The sequence below is a fragment of the Pinus tabuliformis genome, chromosome 8, assembly GCF_031772625.1.
Source record: "Pinus tabuliformis cultivar Carrire ecotype Pingquan chromosome 8, CPIR1, whole genome shotgun sequence".
Lineage (NCBI taxonomy): Eukaryota > Viridiplantae > Streptophyta > Pinopsida > Pinales > Pinaceae > Pinus > Pinus tabuliformis.
This window is the reverse complement of record NC_142294.1, coordinates 1,364,957,546-1,364,966,374: the sequence shown is the minus strand read 5'-3', so window position 1 is coordinate 1,364,966,374 and position 8,829 is coordinate 1,364,957,546. Positions and strand designations below refer to the sequence as shown.

Below are 8,829 nucleotides of genomic sequence, written 5' to 3'. Positions count from 1 at the left end.
TTAAATTTTAGAAACCTTTGCAAATATTACTAGTTGCTAACATGCAAAGTATAAAATGTTTGAATATACATTTGTAAAAATATTCGAATTTATAATGATTTTGTATAGTGTTTGTAATTTTTTGGTAATTTTTAAGGTAAAATAATTTTATATTATAAAATTTGGGCGAATGATTTTTAGAAAAAGATGGAAATTAGTGAATATTTCTTTTAGAAAAAACATGGAAAAATAGCTCACCTGCAAATATTAGACCTTAAAATTTTCCCTCACCCTAGCCTAACCTGCTCTAGCCTAGTATAGCCTAACCTACTCTAGCATATCCTAACCTACTCTAACCTAGCCTAGCCAAGCCTGATCTACGCTAGCCTCACCTAGCGAAGCCTGACCTATTGTAGCCTAACCTAACCTACTCTAGCCTAGCCTACTCTAGCATAGTCTAGCATAGCCTAGCCTAGCAAACTCTAGCATAACATAGCCTAGCAAACTCTAGCATAGCATAGCCTAGCCTAACCTACTCCAACATAGGTTATCCTAGCTTAATCTAGCCTACTCTAGCTTAACCTAGCCTAGCCTACCCTAGCCTACTCTCCTCTACTCTAGCCTAGCCTAGCCTACTCTACCCTACTCGAGCCTAGCCTACTCGAGCCTAACCTAGCCTAGCCTACTCTAACTTAGCCTACTCTAGCCTAACCTACTCTAACTGAGCCAAGCCTAGATTGGCCTACTCTAGCCTGACCTAAAATGGTCTAGCGTAGCACAATCTAGCCTAGCCTAGCCCAGACTGTTATACCCTAGCTTAGCCTAGCCAACTCTATCCTAACCTATTCTAGCCTTGCCTAACGTAACCTAGCCTAACCTACTCTAGGCTAGCCTAGCCCAACCTACTCTAGACTAGCCTAGCCCAACCTACTCTATCCTAATCTACTTTAGCCTAAACTAACTTAATCTAGCCCATCCAAGCCTGACCTACTTTAGCCTCACCTAGCTAAGCATGACCTACTCTAGCCTAGCCTAGCCTAACTTACTCTAGCCTAGCCTAACCTACTCTATCCTAGCCTATCCTATTCTACTCCAACTAGGCCTAACATAGAGTACTCTAACCATGCCTAACCTAGCCTAGCCAGCCTAGCTTACTCTAGCCTAGCTTAGGCTATCATAGCCTAACCTCCTCCACCCTAGCTAATCCCAGCCTATTCTTGCCTACTTTCGCTTAGCCTAGCCTAGCATACTCTAACCTACCCTAGCATACACTAGTCTACTCTAACCTACCCTAGCATACACTAACCTAGCCTGACCTACTCTAGACTAGCCTATAATAACCTACTCTAGCCTAACCTAGGCTAGCCTACTCTACCCTACTCTAGACTATCCTAGTCTAGCCTACTCTACCCTAATCTAGCCTAGCCTAGCCTACTCTAGCCTAACCTATCCTAGCCTACTCTATCCTACTCTAGCCTTGCCTACTCTAGCTTAACCTACTCTAGCTTAGCCAAGCCTAGCCTAGCTTACTCTAACCTAACTGAGCCTACTCTAACCTTGCCTAGCCTAACATACTGAAGCCTAGCCTACCCTAGCTTAGCCTACTCTACCCTAGCCTAACCTAGTATAGCGTAGCCTACTCTAGCCTAGCCTAGCTCACCCTACTCTACCCTAGCCTAGCCTAGATTAGAGTAGCTAACTCTATCATAACCTACTCTAGTTTTTCCTAACGTCACCTAGCCTAACCTACTCTTGCCTAGCGTAGAGGAACCTACTATAGCCTAACCTACTCTAGCCTAGACTAACCTAAGCTAACATAGCCTAGCCGAACCTACTGTAGCCTAACCTACTCTAGCCTAGACTAACCCAAACCCAAAAATAATGTTTCAAGTCAAATTTTGACTTATCTAAGAGAGCAACCAACCAAAAACCAAAATATCAGCTAATAGTCATATATGGTAAACATCAAAATATAAACAGTTTTTCACCTTGGGCTTCTTTTGTACCAAATTTAGTACTTATGGTTCTACACCCAATTCGATACTTACGGTTATGTACTAAGTTTGGTACTTAAGGTTCTGGACCTAGTTCAATACTTATGGTTCTAAACCCTATTTGGTACTTATGGTTATGCACCCAATTCAGTACTTACGGTTCTTCACCTAGCTCAATATTTACGGTTCTGCACCCAGTTTAGTACTTACGGTTCTGCACCTAGTTCGGTATTTTTAGTTCTGCACCTATTTTGGTGCTTTTGGTTCTACACTCAATTCAGTACTTATAGTTCTCCACCCACTTTAGTTCTTACATTTCAGCACACAGTTCACTTACGATTCTACACCCAGTTTGGTACTTATGATTTTGCACACAGTTCGGTACTTAAGGTTTTATACCAAGTTCAGTACTTTTTGTTCTGCACTTAGTTTGGTACCTTTGGCTCCACACTTAGTTTGGTAATTATAAAATTTTCTTCGAAGATGGGAAGTGTTGTGAGAGAGAGAGAGAGAGAGAGAGAGAGAGAGAGAGAGAGTTATTCATGATTTAATGAAATTTTTAGGCTGCTAAAACTGAAGATGAATCGAAACGATGTAAGAACATAAACAATTTTAATTGTTATTGTTGTCAACTTGAAGAGTATGTGAGTTATTTATCCTTCCCATTTAAAACTTGTATTTATTTTGAGTTTGTTTAATTATATACATATACCTGGCAATTGCCCAAATAATTCAGTTCTGAATGGTTACGTCCTCCACAATGGGTTCTAATTTGATGTGAAAAATGAGATTGTGCCATCTGGGTGGGGCTTCCTACTACAGATCCACTAGACCATACTCTCCTTGACTCATTAATTATTGAATATTTTTCCTAACAACTTGTTGTTACTTGAGCAGTGGTTAGTTCTTCGTTGGCAATTTCTTGCTTAACTTGTCATCCTTTCGAAGTTTCAGTTGAGGTGAACTGTAGTGAATTAGCAGGAGATATCTGTTTTTTGATATTTTCTTATATCTTTGCAGTTATTAATGTACATACTTTTGATAAACGTGTATGATCTAAGGTTCAAATATTGTAGAAACTGCAAAAGAGTCAAAACTTTTTACTTAAGGAATTTGGTAAAAACAATTCAAAAATTACTTGTGGTCAAGGTCGTTTGTTTAAGATGTTCATAGAGGTTATCCACCATTGAAGTGTGTCTTAGACTCATTGGAAGTCATTGGTAAGGATCAGACCTGGGTCCTAGAGCATTTTGAAGGTTAGATTTGTTGAAAAAAAATATTTTCTAAACATTAAATGATCCAAAAGTACACGGGTATAAATTTACACTGCTGAGAATATTTTAAATACAAAGATAATATGACATAAATGCTCCAAAAATCTGAAAAGAATGGAAAATATATCAGTTTACAAGGCCTCCTTTGCCACTTCAAACCCTTTCAAAGTATCTGAACCTTTTCTACCTTCAAAGAAAGAAGGGTTCCCAAAATAAAACGCTTTGAGATAAAATCTGAGCAAACCAACCTAATTATCCATTGTAACCTATTTATATGATGTAGTTTTAAGTTTCCACACAACTACAATACATCTCGTTGAATGTCAATATTTCGACGCAGAGGAAAATTTTCATTATTTAGCATTCATCATGGAGTTATTTTCATATTTTCCCATCAAATTGAAACTAAATGATGTGAAGTAATTTATTTTTGTGCATAACAAACTAAAAGTGAGGATCACAAGCCTTTTTCTGATGTAAATCTAATAGACATGACTTCCTCCAACTCTGGAAAGCAAAACAACATTGGATTTGCATCCAAGGCAAGATGCATAATCCCTATTTGAGGGCTAAAGCCAAGCTCACTATTACCATTAATCTTGACAGAAGGTTTGGGATATTACCTTGTTGAATGTAAATATTCAATCTATTTTCTTGTTGGCAATATTTTGTAACACAATAACTTCTCGCTGGAAGTCATTGCATGTCACAACCTTAGGTGAATTGTTCCTCAATTCTTCCTCGCTCAATGGCTTGAGCCACCCAACCAAATCAGAAAAATAACCATAGAAGGACCAAAATCCAGAAAAAATACTATAAATAAAATGCAAGTAAAAAGGGAACAACAGTGAAAAACCTGCATACCTGCAATGGAGTAGAACCTGGACATTGACACCTTGTCCTTCTCGTGTCAGATGAACATTTTTGTTGTAATCTCAAATAATGGATGAAGAAGATCCAAAGGAAGAAACCTAATAGAGGTTTAGGTAAGGGCAATAGGGTTTGGGAATGGTGGAAGAACAAGAGTTCTAGTTTGAAAATCTATGTTCCCACTCGCATCCTAAGTGCCCTACACTCCTACACTTTTTGATTTTGAGAGGGTTTCTTTCTCTATTTGGGTTTATTTCTATATTGTCTTTGTATTATCTCTCTCTAGACTTCACGAGACATATGGTTGAGAAGGAAACATCGATGTATGTATTGAATTTCAACTCTCAGACCTTCTCCCTTAATGCTTGTTTTTTTGGGAAAACTTCCCTCTTTATGTTAATACTATCAATTGCTCCAAAAAGGTGCAAAGAGACCCCAATAAGAATGTTAAGTTGAAAACTTTTGTGGTTTAGTTTTCATAATTAATTAAATATAAATTGATATATTAGATTTAAAATTTTAATGTTTTTTTATTTTTATCTTTTTTTATTTTTTTGTTTTCTTGGAAATATTTAGGCAAGATCCACAAAGAACCCAAGGATCCAATACCACCACATGTTACATAATATTTTGTCACACTTCCCGTCCCATATCATGAAGCGTCAAAATGATGAAATCTATCAGTGTATTGACCATGAAACATATACAAAAGCATCCTTGAAGGAAAGAAGAAAACTTGCCCTGAAAGAGTTCTGAAGAAACTTGCCTAAAAACCTTGTTTTCGGGATCAACGCATTTTGCACCATCGGTGACCCATGCTGGTAACTTGTTGCACTATACTAGACTAGCACTTCCAACATGACTTTTATAAGGAAAACTCGCGTTGAACCTCTTCAAGCATCTTTTCCTAAAGTGGAGGAGAAGCTTCTCTTACTAGAAGTCTCAAGAACGGTGAGCTGGTTACAGGTGAATAAGGATTAGAGCGAGATCTCCAATTCTTGGTCCTTGACCCTAATTTCATGGATCTTTCCCTTGAGTTTTGGAACCTATCCCTCCTTTTATGGATCCTTAACTCCCTCTCCTTCCCTATAAATGAGATCCCTACTATCCACAACGGGTTGGCTATTGCTTGATTGCCTTCTTAGTGTTGAACTATGCCTGAATGCTACCCATTTCGCTAAGGAGACAGGAGTGCTTCAAGTTTAAGGCTAGGACTTGGAAAATCACCTAAAGGAGGCTTCCAACATCAAGGCTTAAGTGGTTGTAATGCTCCCTTTACCATTCTATTTATAATACATTATGTGTTTTCTTTCCATAAATGTGTCTATCATTGCTCATTTAGTATAATACTTTATCCGTTATATGGTTTATATTGGGATAGTTTTTGCTATGTATGCATTTCTTGTCTCCACATGATTTTCCTTGTAGGTATTCATCTACATCAGCAAAGAGGATATTGAGCTTGGAAGCGGAAGAATAAAGGATGACACCAACGTCTTTTAACATCAGAGTGAGGTAGGTCATCTATCCTCTTTTGTGATTTCTGGTATAAACTAGGAAAGCTTGCACATATTTATCCAGTTTGTTGTTAGATCCTCCCATAGGAATAGAGGGATCATTTTTGTCTGGAGAAAGGATTTCCAGCACAACACCATGGATCATGAGCAAGATAACTCAAAGAAACAGTAGTCACCTACTACCAAATCTGCACCTTCAAACTTAGCATAGCCTTATGTTGAGCCATCTCAACCCTTAGTAGAGGAATCTCATTCTTCCATCAATATTAGGCACATAAGTAAGTTGCATTCCCATTCTTCTTAAATAAGTTACATTCCTCTGCTGACTTGCAAAATAATTTGAATCCACACAAGTTAGTGCCTTTCCTTCATCTAGTAATGACCACACATTGTCACATATGATCACAACATCATCCTCCATATATTCAACTGGCCTTCTGTCTGTAACAAGTTCTAACAACAACACCCCAAATCCATACACATCATATCTTTCATTTATCTTAAGGCTCTGACAAGAAAATTCGGGTGCCATATATCCTAATGCACTCTGTATTTTTCTACTAAGAATGTATCTATCAAGCATGGGAAACAACTTTGCAAGGCCATAATTTGCAACTTTAGGGTTGCAATTCTCATCGAGCAAAATATTGATGGATTTTATGATATAGTGTATGACTGGTAGTCTACAAGCATGGTGAAGATGTGCAAGCCCCATTGCACTCCTCATAGCTATATTAAACCAATTTGACCAACTTAACGGGGGATATATTTGGGATATTTCATGGAGTTGACTATACAAACTTCCACTTTGAATCTAGTCATATATAAGAAGCTATAATTGAGGTGTACAATAGTAGCCTTGCAAATTCATTATATTTGGATGCTTGACTTTGTGCAAAAGTTTTATCTCCTTCTCAAAGTATTCTTGTGATTTAACCAAATTTGAAACCATCATATTCTTTATAGCAACTACTCACCCATCCCCTAGGATTGATTTGAACACAATTTAAATACCTCCCCTTCCAAGCTCACAATATTTGTTAATCAACGCATGAGCACTAGTCATCCAATCCGTAGATGCATGATCAAAGTTGGGTGTAAACATAACCAGTTTTCCTAGAGCCATATCAGTGGATGGGGACTGAGAAAATCTATCAAGCATAAGATTCATCGATTTTGAATTGGAATGTTCTTTTATATTCAGTATAGTCACAACAACAACACCAAATGCAGTCGTACTTGCTGCAGATATTGCAATTATTGTAGAAACACTTTTGCAGATATTAAAATTCTACAGATATTCTTGCAATCTTAGCTTCTGCAGATATCACAATTCCGCTGTGTGTATATCTAATCACATGAATTCCTCCTCCGGTTGGACTCCCTCTTGTATTTTGATTTATAACTATTGGGTTAGGCATAACCATGGGACAAGTAACATTCACTCCCGATCCACATAGGCCTGCATTTTCTTTGAAATAAGTCTTGTTTAATGTGTTTAATATACGTCTTGTTGGTATCCTCCCTTTAAGTTTGTTGTGTGAAATGGTTACCCATAATAGATGACCCAAGTTCCCTAATTGCTAGGGTAATTCTCTAGTAAGATTGTTCATTGCCAAATTAAGCTTTATCTGTCGACTCAACTTGGATAATTACTTGGGTACATTTCCAGTCAAACTATTGTTTTCCAAGCTCAACAAAGCCAAACATGAACATTCACCAATTTCTGCAGGAATTCATCGAGATGAGAAATTTCCATCAGTTGCAACACTAAAAGAGCATTGGCATTACCAAGTCCCACATGTATGGCTCCAAACATATGATTGTAACTTAGATCCAAAGACACCAATGAATTCAGATTACCAATCTCCGACATAATATTTGAGGTGATAAGGTTATATGAGAAGTTCAATAGCTTTAAATTGGAGCACTGAGTGATTTATGGAGATATTTCCCCACTCAACCTACTATGTGAAAAATCTAGTTCTTCCATAAATTGGTATAATTTTGTGAACCAGCTTGGAGAATGCTTCCACTAAGAAAATTTCATGATGGATATATGTTTTGTAAACCCAACAAAAAAAACTCACCAGGAATGCTTCCAGTAAAGCCATTCCTACTGAAATAAACCGAGTAAAGCCTACTACAACTTAGTAAAGATTCTAGAATGGGTCTAGAGAGATTACTATATGATACATTTATGAGCATAACATTTAGTAGGAAGGATGTTGGATTAATGGGTCCTGACCTAGGTTCAGACTTAGTTGCGCCAAACAAATCCCTACACTACTGTCCCTTTTGGCATCAATCCATGGAGCGCAGACTGAAGTCCTACCCGAAGCAGTATGGGGGGATGCTGGGACCAAGTTTCCGCACCCAAAGATCAGCGTGATGTCGTTTTGTGCCCTAAATCTACCCTCACGCAGATCGATAAGCCCTTATGGCTTATCAATGTAACTCCCTTTAATCAGCCTCTAGACCTCCGCGAAGGTATACGACTGGCTTATGCGGACATTGAACAGGTGACTTAACTAGTTACGTACCTTGTAGATTACTCTTAATCCCATATTTACTCAGATCTGCTTAAGTGTTCGATAACTTTAACATACAACTATATAATCTTCGCGTAATCACTTAACATCATTTGTGTTCGTATAACAATATAAATCAAGTAAATTCGCGCATCAATACATCATTATTTCATAGAACCATTATTCATCACAGCATAAGTGCATTTATACATAATAGAAGTAAAGAGATAATCACACGTATTTCTGCCACAATATTCTTTATTAATATTCAATTAAGCTTACAGACTCAAGACTTCCCTGTGGACTCAGTTGCGGACACTACTCTAGGCCTCTACTCTCACAGCTATAGAGCCTTTCTTCTTACTCTTCTACACTAACTTAGACTCCTTTCATCATACCCATAAACAACTCTACTCTTCTATCATGCCTTAGACTCTCTAAGACACACCTATCTATACAATCCCATGGTCCGTGGACCATGGATAGATCTTCAAAAAGCTGACTTAACTTACATAAAGAAGGGTAAAACCCTTTTTGACTCTTTTACTATCTACACGCTCCATGAACACAATTTGCGGAGACTTTACATCTTTTTACATAAAACTTGGGATCTTGCCCCAAAACTTGGGCTTTTGCCCCAACATTGACCCAGGGGACCCCATCC

The 8,829-nt window shown here is 37.8% G+C and overlaps 1 pseudogene; it reads right to left on the bottom strand.

Annotated features, from left to right (window-relative positions):
* Positions 1-5,869: 5,869 nt before the first annotated feature.
* On the bottom strand, positions 5,870-7,842 carry LOC149240569 (putative LRR receptor-like serine/threonine-protein kinase IRK; annotated as a pseudogene).
* Positions 7,843-8,829: the final 987 nt, after the last annotated feature.